Here is an 18,027-nt window from a genome sequence, read left to right as displayed (position 1 = left end):
TCTTCTTCTTTTCCCAAGGTGTGAGTATGCTCTGAATAATTGATGCTTCTCTGAAGAATGTCTTCTCTAGTCATGTTGTACAGTTTCGACTTAGACTTCCACCAACCCATTAACTCAAAATAAACTACTGTACTTTCAAAGGACAGAGTATTTGTAAAGTGACATTTACTATGAGTATAATGGGCAAGAAATATCTATTGACTGGAGACTTAGAGACCAGAATAGCTACTACATAATATTGTTTTCTTTTAATCTGTCTCATGCCTATGTCCTTTTCTAGACACAACTAAAATGACCACCAGCAGTGACTCATCACATAAGCTTAAAGCCAAAAGACAGGTATTATAACCCTCTTCCAATGCCAAAAAAAGAAAAATTAAACTTCCCTCCTATCCCAGTAGGAACTGGTAATAGCTCAGCATATACTAACATTAAGTGAATTTCTGAAAGCAACAGATGGCTTCGCTATAGTTACAGCACAAAACCTGCAAAATTTTCTAGGGTATTTTTGTTTTTGTTTTAATTAGAATTCATTTTTGTAAAGATTGCGTTCAAAACACCTGATTCTCTTATACAGCTGAAAACAACTTCTGCAGATGTATGCAGGCATAAGCAAGGTCTGTTTCCAGATGAGAAATAATCAGAGAACATCTGAACCTATCAATTCACTACCTTTCACCTAGCCAATCAGATATAGCTGCCAGCACACACACGGGCCAGAGATTCTTTGTTAAGTCAAACAATTCACAGCATTGTTTGAGCCACTGGTATTATGAACCAGACTGCTAGGAGTCATGTGCCTACGTCTGCTGCTAAGACTGAGGGGAAAAAACATGACCTGTCCTGTGCCACACAAAAATGTTAAACTGTGTTTCATTATGCAATTGGAAAAAAAGTTTGTAGTGCACAGTACAAACAATGTGAAGACTGATTTCACACGTCATTTGACATAAAAATGCATTTCTGCACAGTATGCTGCAGTAAGTATGAGCATACTAAGAATTTAGGCTGGGATTTTGGAAGGTGCCTACAGGAGAAATTGCCAACTTGATTGTGCAATATGCTTATAAACTAAAAACATTTAGTAAACTAGTTCAATCAACGTATGCATACAGGGCATACTTTTCAAACGTGCCTAAGTTCCATTTTCAAAAGTGATTAAAGTACTTAGGCATGTTTGAAAAGTTTACCTAATATCCTTTTCTCAGGATCCCCCATTTCTCATTTCTTTCCAATACAGTCTGTGGAAAATACTACTACAAAAGTCACCTCTCTTTCCCTTCCCTTCAACCACATCAACTACTTTCTGTAATCCCTTCACTGGTTTTTATGTCATGCCCTCTGCCCTCCTCTTCAAGGCCCTATGAAATATTTTCTTTATCTACAGCTCTGTTCTTATTTCCTTGTGCTCCCCTTCTCACACACTGTGCTCCCCTCAGTCCTCTCTTCTTACAGCTCATTTAATCCCCAGTCTCTCTTACACTTGCTTTTGTGCTTTCTTTCATGTCACTCTTCTACCCCACAGTTAGAACAATCTCAAACTACTTTTCTGCCATGGGATCTCTTTCTCCTCCTTAATATCCATTTAAGATACTCCTTCAAACTCAGTTTTGTCAAGGCTCTTTCCTAAATTAAGCTCCTCCTTTATGGTCTTTGTATTCCCTTCCTTACCTGTCTGTAATCCTGTAATTTGTCTTGTCAGCATTGTGAAATCATATATGCCTCAAGGCAGGGCTCTATATTTACAAATTAGCATGGACATTTATGGTATAACTGCTTGGTAATGTGTTCAATATTTTTATACTGTGGTAGGTCAGGATTTGCCCTTTGTACCAGTGATAACTACTATAATTGTTTAGACATCTAAAGCTAAAGCTTGTGAAGTGTGCTAATATATATCTGCAGGCAACACAAAACATCCTATCTTGATCACTGTAAATTAAACTGTTTTAGTAAGGAACTGAGACATAACCTAGAATGTGTGCAAAAGTCCCGAGGGCTCAGAATAGCTGAAAGCAAAGCATGTTTTAGAGAGTTTGGAGGAAAACACAGGTTCGTGCGCTGGATACCATGGGTCATCCCATGTCTGAACTGATGCATAGTAAGATTAAACACTGTTACATACAAAAATAGTATTTTCAGTTGTGCTAGGATAAAGTTACGAGGACTATTAGTCCTCATGCATCAAGGCATGACATTATGAACACCGTGAGGACAGGAAGACATTTCCCTCCATGATATATTTAGTATAACATTATGAGATTCATTAAAGGGTTTTCAGGTCTTCTTCTAACCTAGCATTGATCACTCCCAGAAGCAGATTACCAACCTACCTGGACCACTCGTCTAGACCAGTGGTTTTTAACCTGTGGTCTGCAGACCTCTGGAGGTCCACAGACTATGTCTAAGATTTCCAAAGGGGTCCGTGCCTCCATTTGAAGTTTTGTAGGGGTCCACAAATGAAAAAATATTGAAAACTACTGGTCTAGACCATTCCAGTATAGCCTAATAATGCTACAGTTTGGAAATTGTATAATGGCAAGGGAGCCAAGTGTTAATTGTTAGGATCCTGCATCAGAACACAGCATGGTACCAATGTTAGTGATCTTCTAACCAGCTTGAACTTAGGTGAGATCAGGATTACTCAGAGTTCTTCTATACAAATGTGTGTACTTCTAATGCAGTAAATATTTAGACAGTGAATCTTGAACATGTGTGTTAATTATCCTTCAGCTCTGTGCTGAAAAACTAACTTTGTCTTTGTTTTCCCAAGCTCCATGTATAACCAACACCAACAAACAGACTAGCTGATAGTTATGTGATCAGTGTTAAGCACTGCTTCCCACACTGGTCACATGCTTGAATAGCCACGTCCTTCTGACAGTTACCAGTTCAGCCATGCACAGTAATTCCTAACAATTGTCTTCTTGGCATATAAAGGAACAGATAGGTATACTGAATAGCCATCCAGTATTTCACTCAGTCTCTCTTTCCCTCCTCACCCTCCATTTACTGAGGACAATACCATCCACCACAACATCATAAATAAGTCTTTAGGGATTTGCTTATGTCTGTATATTTCCAGGATTCTGATTAATATTTTCTAGTGTAATAAAGGTCCAAGAGAGACACTAAGTGCAGCAATACGTGGAGGATTTTGTTTTCCTATCTAGGTAATCCATGCACTCGGAGCCATTCAATGGCAGGAACATTAATGCCATATTGTATTGTGCACTGTATATTTTCTTACACTCCCTCCTTTGTGAATTTCCATTCTTAATCTCTTTACCTATTCAAGTATATCCCATTAATCTATAGCAATGCAAGCCTCACTTCAGTCTCCCACCTGAACTGCTTGTGCAGATTGTGCCTGGTGAAGGAGATAGCATTGTTTCTGTGCTTTATTTGTTTTAATCATTTCAAATCATGCTCAAGTTACTATCTATTAAAGTCCATTCTAGAAGGAAACGATGAGTTGAGAGATTATGTTTTTGTCTTGTGTAGGATGTGAAAAATCCAGGGCAAAAACAACAGACTTAAGTTCTTTGTATTTCTCCTGGGATGAATGATTACGTGACAAGATTAGGTGATGCACTACATTTATCATTTGCATTCTCAGTCTTTCCATCCACCTTGTGTGTCTGCTGAAAAGGAGAGATTTCTGAATTCCATGTTGAAACTCTGTAGACTGGATATCCAGGTATTTACAACAGGAGCTGAAAGGAATAAAAAACAAACAGAGCTTTCATGTCTATTTCCCCCTGCCCTTTCAACACCCAAGAAGCCACAAAATGAACTATAAGAATTGACCTCTTTGGCTGCCAGACCTCAGTGGCAATTCTTAAGAGAATATCCATGCAACCTAGTAAGAGATCAGGACACAAGGACCCTAGCAAACATGCTACATTTCCAGATAAATGAAGCAGATAGACATGAAGTTTTATAATTTAATAAATCAGACCTAAATACAACAAAAAAAGTTCTGCATCTTAAATCTCCCATCTTGCATGGGACAACTTGTCCTTCAGGATATATTCCATTGAATCACATTGAATTCCTGTAAAGCAAAGACACATTCCACCATCAGGACAAGTGGACTTTTAAGGCTCTGGAACTGTAAATGTTCCAAGCTGAACAATTTTGTCTTTAAAAATCTAAATCTATAAATTTGAGGCTCTCACTGTTACCTTGTGCTCCTTTTGTGCTCCTTTTGTTATATTCATTTGTTGTCTCTCATCTTATACTTGGATAGCAAGATGTTATTTGTACAGTGCCCAATACATTTTTAAATCGGGAGGCCCAGACAACTTGCATCAAAGAGTTTTAAAAGAGCTGGCTGAGGAACTCACTGGACCATTAATGTTGATTTTCAACAAGTCTTGGAACACTGGGCAAGTTCCAGAAGACTGGAAGAAAGCTAAAGTTGTGCCAATATTTAAAAAGGGTAAATGGGATGACCTGGGTAAATGATAGGCCTGTCAGTCTGACATTAATCCCAGCCATGATAATGGAGCAGCTGGACTGGTCTAAATGTAGGTGAATTGAAGGAGATCAATCTAGGACACCTAGAGAGACTGAGCAAGAGCAGTTGGCAGGAACTCAAAGAATTAAAGGAGGGTAATACAATAAATGCTAATCAAAATAGATCCTGTCAAACTAACCTGATGTCTCTTTTGATGAGATTTTTGAGTTTAGTTAATAAAGATAATAGTGTTGGTGGAATAGACTTAGACTTCTGTAAGGCATTTGACTTGGTACCACACAACATTGTGATTAAAAAAACTAGAATGATATAAAATTAACACGGCACACATTAAATGTAGTAAAAGCTGGCTACCTGATAGGTCTCAAAATGTAACTGTAAATGAGAAGTCATCATTGAGTGGGTGTGTTTCTAGTGGGGTCCTGCAGAGATCAGGGCTTGGCCCTCCACTATTTAACATTTTTATCAGTGACCTGGAGGAGAACATAAAATTACTACTGAGAAGTTTACAGACAACACAAAGATAGGGGAAGTGGTAAATAATGAAGAGGACAGGTCACTGATTCAGAGCACTCTGGATTGCTTGGTAAGATGAGTGCAAGCAACCAATATGTGGTTTAATAAGGCTAAATGTAAACGTATACATCTAGGAACTAGAATGTTGGCCATACTTACAGGATGGAGGACTTTGTCCTGGGAACTTGAAGATTTGAGTATGGTGGATAATCAGCTGAACATGAGCTCCTGGTGTGACAAAAGGGTTAATGCAATCCTTAGATGCATAAACAGGGGAATCTCAAGAAGGAAGAGAGTGGTTACTTTCCCACTGTATTTGGCGTTGGTGTGACGATTGCTGGAATAGTGTGTCCAGTTCTGTGTCCACAGTTCAAGAAGGATGTTGAAAAATTGGAGAGGGTTTGGAGAAGAGCCACTGTAAGGATCAGCAGAACTTGAACCTGGGTCAACAGAGCCACCAGGCCACAGACATCACCACACCACCACTTAGCATCATCTATAAGTGGGCTGCTCCCTGCAAAACACAGCAGACATACACTATGGAATGTTCCACTCAAAAGATGCAATTGGCAGCTACCCTGGAGGTTCCCAGTTGGCTCCTTGACCTCATATAAGCCTAAGAGGCATATCAGGCAGCTTTCAGGCAATTATGTAGATTCCCAGTGAGCTATCATGACTGATTCTGCTTGCTACTCCTGGCATTGACTTTGGCTCTGACTTGGAGTCTGACCCTCACTCCAGACCTGACCTGGAAATCTGACTTTGAACCACTTGAGCACCAGCACCAAACAGCCATGAGAATGCTTATAGGATTAGAAAAAATGCCTTATAGTGATGGACTCTCGGAGCTCAATCTATTTAGCTTAACAAAGAGAAGGTTAAGGGATGACTTGATTGCAGTCTGTAAGGGCCTACATGGATAACAAGTACATAATAATGGGCTCTTCAATCTAGCAGCAAAAGGCATAACGTGATCCAAAAGCTGGAAGGTGAAGTTAGACAAATTCAAACTAGAAACAAGGTGTAAATTTTTAACAGAGTAATTAACCACTGGAACAATTTACCATGCATCATGGTGGAATCTCTTTTACTGGCAATTTTTAAATCAAGATTGGATGTTTTTTTTTTCTAAAAGCTCTGCCCTAGGAATTATTTTAGGAAAGTTCTATGGCCTGTATTATACAGGAGGTCAGACTAGATGATCATGGTCCATCCTGGGTTTGCAGTCTCTGAATGGGTCCTAATCTCTGAGTGGGACCTCAAAGCTCTCTTACAATACAATAATAAATAAGATGTGGCCTCCCAATGACACATGCAGCTGCCACTCTTCCTCTTGTGAGTGATGATGGTGCATGTGTTTTATCCACTGATAACACAGGTATCCCTCCTAGATCTATCAGCATAACAGACAACAATATTTAAAGATACTCCACGTTTCACTTGACCTTAGAATTTATCACCAGCTGTGCTGCCTGTTCTGGAGTTCACTCTTTCAGATTAAAGATGTCTCTAATAGGCTATTTTCTACAAGGCACTCAACAGAAGTGACCTAGCACAGTATGTAAATATAGATATAGCACAGTATCAAATAAGCATTGGTCTGTCTATCCATCTTAGCTCTTAGATTTTTTTTTAATTTCTTAATACCTATCTCTGTAGTGTTCAGATGACAGTGGTACTAGGCACAGGAGTATCTGATGTTATGAAGAACTCTGCTACAGTAGAGACAGACATTACAGTCAGGTTTTTCCCACATTTGGTATCTATTTTGTATTTCCTGGGAGGGGATGTACCTATCCACGATATGTGGGAAATAAAAGAAACCTTGCAAGAAAAAGCTGCCTCTACTATCTCATAGATACATATATACACTGCATGTCCTCTGGTGAGCCATAGAAGACAAGGAAAAATGTCTTCATTGGGGCTATTTCTCAGGCTGCCAGAAGAAATGGGCAAGCCAAAATTTTGAAAACTCCGAAGATGCTTCCCACCAGGGACAAATTCAGAATTGCCTTCCGACAAAGTTTAAAATTACAATTGTCATTTTTAAGCCTGCTACTGTGCTGAACTGTATTATCTGGGTAACACTGGCAGTAGGACAGCTATCTGTGAGCATTAGCTGTTGCCATGCTGCTAAGCCAGTATGCTTATCTGCCTATGACATCCAGGAGAAACCAATCAATATCTGCTTTTTATCAGGCCTCTCCCTGGTCTTTGGGGAGGGTGTACCGGTAGTTCTTACATTATTACTATTTAACATTTGTATTACTGTAGTGTCTAAAGGCCACAATAAACCAGGGCAACATTGTACTGGCTACGATACAATGAATGACATTCTCTGCCCTAAAGAGGGACAGACAAAATATAAACAGGTGGATGAGATGAACGAGCAGACTGGGGTGGAGTTGGAAAAGGGTAACGTATAAATATATATTTTCCCCTATTTTCCAGTAGGCTTTGCCGGAACCCAGGACTGCAAAAATGGTTGCAGAGAGAGACGATAATTCCCAGCAGCGCTGCTCTCCTGGGTCTAAAAAAGAATAGCTACGAACCAACCTGAGCCAGGAGTTTTCCCTCAATACTGAGGCGAAAGAAGAGTTCCAGCCCATCCTGCTCATGCAGCTCCAGCCTTGGGCCCTAAAACCAGAATCAACAGTACTTTGCATCCACCAGATTGATTCCTGGAGATTACCTCCCACCCACTCAGTGACCACATATTCTGACCCACAGTTTTTATTTTTTCCAGGAACAGGGTAAGATTGGTCCATAAAGCTTCCTCTCATAAACCTTTGAAGATCTGCCACATGACATAATAAAGCCCTTTTTGTGAATACTGAGTACTTCAGTCAGAACTGCCTGAAGCTTTCCTACAGTAAGTTATCTGATTAGATATCCTGTGTAGAACTCCACTCTATAAATGAAACTTAAAATAAAAGTGACCATATGCCAGGCAGAAGCTAGACTCTTGGAGTGAGGAGTTCCCCCCTCCCTTTTTATTTTCTAGAAGCAATAACCAAAATTTTCAAACAACCAGGCACACAAATCCACATTGAGTCACCTAACTACAGGCTTTTTAGAGATGAGAAGGTTCTCATTTATATGTTATTCATGATGCTTTCAAGGACAGCAGGATGACTTCTCTATATCAATGCTGCCAACGTGTGAAGGAGAGAATTAAAGTTTGTCAGAGTTTAATTAATTAAGGGATCTGCATCAATCAAGACTGCATTTTGAAAGATTCACAGTTATTAGGATTAGCAGCACCAGCATAGCATGGGAAGGAAAAAGAGCTGTGACTGGCCAAGTAGAATCTCTCTTCGTATTTGAAAGAAACAGTGCTTCATTTAGGGCTGCATTTATGGCACAATAGACTGAGGGCTTGGTTGTGTCTTAAAACAGCAGTCTGCAGTAGGGTCAGTGCTGAGCTGTCCCACTCCAGTAGGAGCTCCTAGAGGCATTTTGGCCCCAGGAGCCCAGGGGAGTGCAACTGCTCTGACACCCTTTCACAGGGTGCTGGATCCATTCCTTCGTGGAGCTAGGCGGCATGAAGGGGGCCTAGGTTATGGCCCTGTCCCCTATACAGAAGCTCATGCTGGTACTACCTGGGAGCATTCCTTGTATTCAAGGACACACAAAGACTAAGATTGTACCTGGCTCCTGTGTTGAGGCAGGGGATGGGAGAAGGACTATCGAGAAAAATAAAGGCAAAGTACAATGATCATCTGTACTCGTCCATACAAGGGATGGAGACTAAGATTTCAATCTTGTTTGGTGGCTCAGACCACCAAACAAGGGTCTGAGCCACCAAACAAGATTGAAATCTTAGTCTCCATCCCTTGTATGGACGAGTACAGATGATCCACTGGCAGAAAGAACTCCTAATGTTAATGGATTAAAATTCCTACATAAAAATGGCATGGTTGATGACATCCCTGGTATGCATATGATTATATACAGGGCCTGTAAGGGCACACAGAATGATGTTACCTTGGTCAGCCGTAATAGTAGCAAAAATGTACTGTATACATTGCTACAGTGTCAGGAGAATGCCAGAAAACTTGTCTAATTTTTTTTCAACTCCTCTGGGTTTCTAAGTCTTAATTGCATCCCTTCCTTTTATCTACTGTGCAGTTCAGACACTTATAACAACAAATACATTGTCACAAGGTTAAATTACAGTACTCTTGATGAATGAAATATTTCAGTTAGAAATGTTTTTGTACTGAAGTCTGAAGAGTCTGATCTTTCAAGGTTGCTTAATATATTAACAACCCAAAAAAGAGTGGCAAGAATTTTCTGTTTGCAAAGTAAAAATATTCTGTAAGCTTTGAAGGAAGGGCTTCTGCCTGGTGTCTCTCTCTTTTGTACTGTTATGTTTTTCGTTTTTTATGTATGGTCACAATCCTGCAAGTCCTTGACACAACTTTACCGAATTCAATTAACGTTTAGTGCACATAGGTCTTGCAGAATCAGGACTTATTGTACTTTTGTTTTCTTTTAAAGCCAAGAATATATTAAAGGCAATAAAGCTGGTTATATTTCTATGAAGAATCTACAAGCAGACACGTGTCCCACAATGCTTTACAAACACAATACATAAAGTCTATACTTGACCCCTTTTTCTGGGGCTTGGCTTTATCACCTCAAATCTTCTCCCCAGTCTTGACTGCCCCTACAGTCCCCCAAAATACTCTTTCCCCATCCTAGAGAACCATTCATACCTCCCATATCCACATCCAGTTGGAACAATGAATGACCTGTCTCAGTGAGTCAGAAGAGCCCATTAACCTTTCCCAGCAGAATCCACACCTGGTAGCAGAGTAGAGTGGTTCAGGCAAATACCCCAGCCGGCTACAGAACTGTTTTAAAAAGGGGACCAAGGAAGGAGAAAAAGCAGAGGTGAAGTGTCACTAGACAAAGACAAATTACCTGCTGAGTAGGAAGGATGGGTGCCTTTCTTCTAACCATAGAGAAAATAAAGGGAATTTCGTTAGGTTCCATCCACTATTAGTTCCAAAGGAACAACCAATATTTATCGATTAGATAGATTAGATTAGACAGATAAATGTGCAAAGAGTTTCTACTGATGGGTGCTTTTCATCTAGATGGGTTCAGGCTAAAAGTGCTGATCTCTCCAATATTAGGAGGGTGTTCTGATAGGGAGTTTCTGGCTGGATGATAAGAAAGATAGAGACCGTTAATAGAATTCAGATCTGTGTTTGGGCTCAGATTTCAAACACATCTTAACATTTAGAATTCAACTAGTCTCTAATTTTAATTGAGCCTGAAATTGCTCTGTAGCTCCTGATTTTTCTTCTTCTTTTGCATTAATACTACTACGACTTAACATGTAAATGTGCTCTATAGTACATGCGCAAAAGTCCTCTAGTTCCCAGCCCCACAATAGGGCTGAGCACCAGAGAGTCATGGTCAGGCTTTAGCCTGGGCTTGGGGAGGCTCATACTGCCAGCAATTAAACACCGGCTAACGGGGGCTGGCTTCAGCTGGGGCAGGGCTCCGGCTGCCAGCAAGACAATCACAGTCTATGGAGCTGGTTCAGGCCTCAAGGCTCAAGCGGCCAGCAAGCAGTCTTAAGGCTGGCTTTAGCCTGGGCAGGGCTCGGGCAGCCAGCAAACAACAGTCTATAAGGGAGCTGGTAAGGGAGGCTCCTTCTTCAGGGTAGGAGTTCCCCTGCACAGCATAGGGAGTCTGCCACGCCAGGGTTAGGTGTCAGGAGGACGCGGGCCCACCCTACTCCCCCGCGTCACAGCCCAGAGCCCTGGCAGAGGCAGGATTGGCTGCCCCTGCGTCGGCGGGAATCTAGCCACAACACACCAACTGGGCCACACCTGGCTCTGCAGCCAGCTGCTCCGTGGCTGCCCCTGGGCACTTCCTGCCTCCCCGGGGTTTGGTACCTCTTGCTTCCAGGGCTCGTCGGGCTCCTCAGAGTACACCATGGCCAGCAGTCTGAGCCACTCCTCATTGGGGTCTCCCACTTTTGCGGCTATCGCACAGCTGTGGGTAGGTTCCCCTCCTGGGCACAGCAGGAGCATCCTTCTCTTCCAGGGATTCCGCCCCAACTGGGCTGCAGGGCCTTCCTCTTATACTTCCAGCCCCACCCCAGCACTTCCGGTGAGGGGTCAGAGCAGGCTAGGCTCCACCCACCAAGGGGAGTGTAGTAAACCCTCGCTCTCCCGCATGGAGGGAGGCCACTCAGCCTCACTACAAGCAGTCCCATTGGCTTAAATGTTACACATCTACTTAAGTACCTTGCTGAATCAGGAGGTAAGTGACTTGCCCAACACTTCTGTGGCAGAACCAGAAATTGACACACACACACACCCCAAGTCTTCTAAGACCCAAGCCAATGCCTTAATCACAGTCCCTCTTTTCCAGAATTTAGCCCCAAATGATCATTCCTGGTGTCACAAATCCATACAATAATGCATCATGAATATTTGTGGTGCTCTGTAAAAAAACATTCTATTGTTATTGGTGTGAACTGGCAAAAATTAATAAAAATCATAAACAATATCTAATTGTGTATAGGTGAATCTTTTTGTTCAAACAAAAGTGATGAAGAAATAAAAGTACTAGAAGAATAATACAAATCACACCAGATTTGTGATATAGTGTGATATATTTTTCACATATCTAATCTATTTAAAACATGCCATGCCATTCATCTTCAAATAAATATTGTAAAAGCTGCCTCATTTATTATTGTTCTGAACACATTTACATCTAGCTTCAATATTATCATATTCCGTAATGCACAGATGAAAGCTTCAGATTATTTTTTTTCTTATTGAAGCCAAATATCTGCCAGAACAAGTTCAAATCAAATTCTACTTTTCAACAGGATTTTCATACATATTCTTCCCCAAAACAGGTGATCTTATGCTGCACTCATGAAGACGTCTGAGCTCATGTGATCAGACATGTCACGGTGTAGCATGAGCAATTTGACATGAAGTCATGACTGAGTCAGCTAAAATGTAAAAGGGAATAACAAGCTGTCCCATCAGACAGGAAATATCTCCTTCAAATGCTTGTGGCAAATTGCAGCAATAGAAGTTTTAAAACATGGTGACTATTTGCAAAGTGAATAACAGACAGTGCCCTGTAACCAGGTTGACTATCCAAGAGTCCTAGTAATTGAAAGAAGGAACAAAGTTCTCAAATATTTCCTTATGTCTTTGAAGAGATTTTTACCTGTGTTTTTCTTCCCATTCTTTAAAAATGTATTATATGTTTTTGAGGTAGTTATTTTGTTATTTAACATTATTTTGGACTGTGGTGGCACCTACTAGCCCCAATCAAGGATTGATACCCCATTGTACTAGATGCTTCACACACATACTACTTTTTGTATGAGTATGGTATTACTAAGACAGTCTCTACCTGACAGAGATGACAAGCTACATATGTTTGTCATCATAATAATTGCATACTACAAATTTCATAATGAACTTTAGCCAACATTTTAATATCACTTTTCAAATATCACCCTTAAAGACTCATGCTGGCTACGTCTTGCTTGGTGTTTGGAGGCAAACCATGCAGACAGCAGGAGTTTTGATGCTTTAAGGAATGTAGGATCTGGTGCTGGTTTGCTACAGTTCCCTATTCAGTTGTTTGTTTGTTTCTTTTTAAATGTTGGTGCTGATTCTTTTCCCCCAAAGTATTTCCTTCTGTAAGCAAGAAGGAAGACATGAAGAGAAGAAACAAAGTGTGAAATCATTTGAGTTGCTTTTCTTTAGGGTATACAATATGTGTGCTTATGCCAGGCACGGTGCCAGGCACGGCCAGTGACCTTATGGTCAATGGGAATTGAAGTGGACCCTTCAAAAACACTTTCTTATACAAATATACAGACAAATACTGTAATCCTTCTTCAATCCTTATGCAGGAAAATATACCCCTGGTCTGCAGGACTTGACCCACAATGTCAAGGTCACATGCATGGACCCTCAGGAAAAGAGTTCTTCACCTGTATTGTTAAGATGCTGCAAATCAACTTTCCTTGATTCTATTATTTGAACCATGCTCCTAGTTTCAGAGAGACATTATTGCCATATCTTACAACTGCAATTGTCTCTGTGAATTAATTCAACCCCAAACAATTTCTCTCAGAAGCTTGCTCCACTAAAGCAGCACCCCCATCTTCGCTGGATCATAACAAAATTCTGCTGTTTAATTTAAAAAAATTAGTCCGTTGTCAAACCAGACTTTAGCTTCTTAATTCCTATTCTAAATGGCAATCACTCAGGCCATAATAGAATGACCCTTCGGTATTTTATCATGTTCAGTTTCAAGTCAAACTTCCTTTCCTGCAACTTTGGAATGAACTCTTACCGTATTCTCATAATCCTTTTGCAATAAAGACTGAGTTTATCTGGGACACAGTGAATTGTTCCTACGTAGTGCCTCAAGTTTCCCCAGTGGTTCACTATATATTTACAAATGGCTACTGTCCCTTTGGAAATTATTTCCCATCTGCTTTATCTTCTAATCACTCAACAATAATTCTACTCTTTATCTCTTAATTATAAAAGCTGATAGTTACATGTCTAAGATCATAAAAGTTGTTGTACTGGATCAGACCATTGGTTCATCAAGTCTGGTGTTCTGTCTCTACTATACAGGGAAGGTAGGTGAAAAACCCACTAATGCATCTAAACCAGGGGTCAGCAACCTTTCAGAAGTGGTGTGCCAAATCCACTGTAATTTAAGGTTTCTCGTGCCTTAACATTTGTAGAAGGTCTCTCTCTGTCTATATTATATCAATAAACTATTGTTGTGTTTAAAGTAAACAAGGTTTTAAAAATATTTAACAAGCTTCATTTAAAATAAAATTAAAATGCAGATCTTATCCATTTAGTGTGATCCTTCCCTGGGATTGTTGTCTGGGGTTCCAGCCACCAACCCCGCTCAGCAAGCTGCTGGTCAGGGATCCAGCCGCTGGTCCTGCTCAGCCCGCTGATGGTCTGCGGTGCCAGTAGCACTCAGCCTGCTGCCGGCCTGGGGTTCTGGCTGCTGATCCCCTGTCAGTTGGGGTCCCAGCAGCCGGCCCCGCTCAGCCTCCTGCCGGCCTCAGTGAGCAGAACCCAAGGCTGGTAGCGGGCTGAGGGGGGCCGGCGGCTGGGACGCCGGCTGGCAACGGGGCAGCAGCCGGAACCCCAGAGCAGCGCGTGCCATCAAAAATCAGCTTGCGTGCCACCTTTGGCACATGTGCCGTAGGATGCCGACCCCTGATCTAAACAATTAGTCAATGCTACCCATGAGAGTAACATTTCTTGCCCAGCCCTTTTGGTGATCAGTTTATGCCCTGAAGCAAGAGATGTTATTACTTTTTTAATAGTTTCCTGCATTGTGCATTGCATACTCCTTTCCATTGTCCCCAACATTAAGGGGATACTGTCAAGGCTAATGGGCCCAAAATCTAATTTAACCTAAGAGGAACATTGTAGCGGGGTGGTCATCCGCTCCTACCTTGAAGGGTTTAAAACAGCGCTGGGAGAGGGCTGTGGCAGGGCAAAGTAGCAAGTCTTGGCTGATTGGGGAAATAGCCACAGCTGGGGCCATGCCCCATTCAGGCCGCAGCTGGCCCTATAAAAGGACTGTAAGCTAGTGGTAGAGAGGGGCGGTCCTGGCTGCCTGGGAACTGAAAGATACTTGAGTAGAGCAGTGCTGGGGAATAGGGTAAGGGAGCTGGGGAGCTCCTGCCTGGAAAGCTCCCAGGCTGCAGGCCTTGTCTAAGGCCAAATAGGTACTGGGATTGCAGGGGTGCAGTCTGGGGGTAGGCAGAGGCAGCAGGTTCAAACCCCTCCTGCTGATGATGAGTGATATGGACTGAAGTCTTCCCCAGTGTGTGGGGGCTAGATGAGGACTGGCAGTGAACACTGAGGCAAGGTGGGGATAGAGGGTGGGGATTCCCCTTGGAGGGGAGCCCAGAGTGTGAGGGTACTGCCAGGAGGCAGCACCCAAGCTAAAGGGGCACCAGGATCTGGGAGGGACACAGGGGCCAGCAACAAGCAGGACATTGGCCTGTAGAGGGCGCTCCAAAGGCAGGACAAGCTAATTCCCTGGATGACCAGCAGGAGGCGCCGCAGGGTGAGTCCTTGCATCGCTACAAACATGTACAAGTAAATGTGTTGGAAAAACTATATTTCCGAATTAAGACAGCAACACAAGGAATGGGCTGATCCTCGGGCTTTAACGTCATTCATGTTCCATATGTGGGATGGCTACAAGATCCTGTTCGACACCAAAGGAGCGGAAAGATTGCAGAAATCACACAACTCAAAAGCTGCTCAGAACATGACCATGGAGATGGTGATGGATTTATGTGGTCTACTGGTAAATCCATGACTGCCTACACATGATGATGATGATGGACAGTATTGTGGTACTGCTGCTGTTCCAATCTCCCTGCTGTGTTTAGGAAGTCACCAATTGCTCCCCAGAAAAGAAGTGCCCAAAAGGGACAGCAAGTTGTTCCATCAAAATCAAAGCAATTCTATAATCTCATCAGGCTAGGAACCCACTAATCAACAATTCTTTGAGTTCAGATACACTCAACTCTCACCATTTCTTTGCCTTCATTCTTTGCTTTCTTTCAGCAATTTTACAAAATGTGTGTAAACACAACATTGCTAATGTGCCAGATTGTGCAGGGCATCCTAATCAGTCAGCACGAGTGTCCAAATTCCTTGTAGCATGGGATAAAGCCCACTGAACTAAGAGCCAGGGACCATGATTTCAAAGATCATCTCTGCTATTTATATTTCCATACACATTGTGGTCTTTTTATTAACCAAGACCTCTAACCCCTATCCTAGAAAGCTGTAAAGTATTAACCACCTGTTTGAGCTTGGGCCCAGTTGATAGGAGGAGAAAACCTGGAAATCAGTAATGCTGAAAGAAACCGATGCAGAATAGAGGAAAGCAAAGATAAAATAGTTAAATTGTAGAGCTTGGCTAACTGAAACCTAAAGTGACATAATAACAATTTAAGGTCTGATCTAAAGCCCATTAAGGTCAATGGGAGTCTTTCCACTGACTTCAATAAGATTTAAATTAGGCCTTAAAATAAGATAAACCCACAAACATTTGAAAGGTGCAAAAACAAAGAGGGAGAGGAACTATTTAGTGATCTAAATGGGTGCAATTGGGAGCAATAGGATGAAATTAAGAAAGGAAATTGAGGAAGTTTAGCAAGATCTATTAGCCTTTGGAATATCCATTAAATGTGTTAGTCTCTGGAAAAATCTCTCAAGGGAAGTTCTGGAAGATCCATCGCTTGGGACATTTAAAACAGACAAGACCAAGCATTAGCAAATATATTGTGTAGGGTATGATCCTGCATTGGTAGGGGGATGGGCTGCATGCCCTAGCAAGTCTTTTCCGTAGCAAGCCTATAACTGTCAGTAGTAGAAGCATGAGTGTGATACAAAATATATATTTAAAATTAAGATTTTGATCACATTTTCTACAGCATGCACTAATTTTAAAGTCAAATATACCCTTGTACATTAACTACAGTAGGTGTTATTTGTCAAGAGTTTGATGTAAGTTGTGCCCCCATTTTGGGTGTTGGTTATACATGGAACATTTTAACCAGATGTCTCTGGTTTTATTCTTGAGTTTTCCAACACAGCAAAAGAAATCCATATATGCCAATATGAAAATAAAATAGACAGCTATATGAAGGGTCAGTGCCTGGGTTATGTGAGTGCACTAAGAGGTAAGTGTGTCGATTTGGGGCACCTGTGCCCTCCCCACACCGCATCCCCCTGCCACCCCAGCCCTGGGCTCTCCCCACCAACTTACACCCTCCTGCAGTTCCCAGGCAGCCAGGTCCTCCCCTCTCCAATCAGGATCTCAAGAGAGTGCTAGGAGGGGGCCCTGCTACCACACCCACCAATGCATCACAACTTCTAAATCTATTGGCCTGGAGTGTGGTCTTGTCACTTATTCTTTTTTTAAGGAACAGCAAAGTGAACTTCCCATGCATTCCTCCCTGAACACTTCTTCTCACACTGCCCCACCTGGTAGGCAGGGCCAGATTAACCTTTTGTGGGCCCAGCACGAAACATATTTGTGAGCCCCTACAGGAGCTATGGGGCACGGCACAGGTGGGGGGTTAGTCCCCAGAGTCAGGGGCAGCTGGAGGCAATGGGGCATGGCATGGTGGCCCTGCTCTGCCCTGCCCAGTGCAGCACAAGGACACTGTTTACAAACCAGCAGTTGCCAGACTCACACTGGCCCATCTGGCCCTGCATTGCCAGCATGCCCTTTCCCCTCATGGGTAGACCCGTGCTGCACCACACCATCCGCTGCACCCACAACCCCTATGCCCAGCACCCTTCCCGCCCATGGACCCCCCCTCACAAACCCCCCACCACAACTGCACAGTCCCTCCCCACTGAGATCCCCCACAGACATCTATGCCCAGCGCATCCCTGCCAGAGATCCCACATACCCAGACTCTCCACCACAACTGCACAGTGCCCTGCACACCACCACCCCCCGCCCAGTGCCCCAACCCAAATACCTTTCCACTGCCCAGCCCCCCCCCCACTGACACAGACCTCCCCAATCCCCTAGTGCCCCCCACAGACCCACTCCTCCATGCCCTGCCCCCAGGCTGCACTCACCAGCCCCACTGGAAGGTGACCGTGTCTGCCAGGCTGAGCTGGCAGTGCGGCTGTGGCTGGCACCAAGGCAGGGGTCACTCTGGTCCCTGGGGAGTGGCATGTTCAACCCGGTCGGAGCGGGAGCAGGGCCTTCCTGAGCTGGGCTCCCTCAGGACCCACTTGCCTGGTGGGGCCCATCTGAGCTTCCACTGGCTGAGATTGGCCTGGCCCCTGGGAGGTGGGCGGGGCCCCACAGATGCCAGGCAGCAGAGACTTCTGGGCGTCAGAGCTGCATTGGGCAGTGTAGTGGGGCGGAGTGCCCCACTCCCTGGGAGCGTGGGCTGCCGTAGGCCAGGGCGCCTGCGCAGACAGGGAGCCAATCAAAGA

General features: G+C 43.0%; 1 long non-coding RNA gene across 1 annotated transcript; it reads right to left on the bottom strand.

Moving 5' to 3' along the window:
* Positions 1 to 3,531: 3,531 nt before the first annotated feature.
* Positions 3,532 to 18,008, bottom strand: LOC120374913. Its single transcript, XR_005586334.1, has 2 exons — positions 17,662 to 18,008; positions 3,532 to 3,716 (listed from the first exon to the last, which is right to left on the bottom strand). It is a non-coding gene; the product is annotated as an uncharacterized LOC120374913 (long non-coding RNA).
* Positions 18,009 to 18,027: the final 19 nt, after the last annotated feature.

This window comes from Mauremys reevesii, linkage group 11, assembly GCF_016161935.1.
Source record: "Mauremys reevesii isolate NIE-2019 linkage group 11, ASM1616193v1, whole genome shotgun sequence".
In the NCBI taxonomy this organism is placed as follows: Eukaryota; Metazoa; Chordata; order Testudines; family Geoemydidae; genus Mauremys; species Mauremys reevesii.
This window is presented reverse-complemented; position numbering and strand designations above follow the sequence as displayed.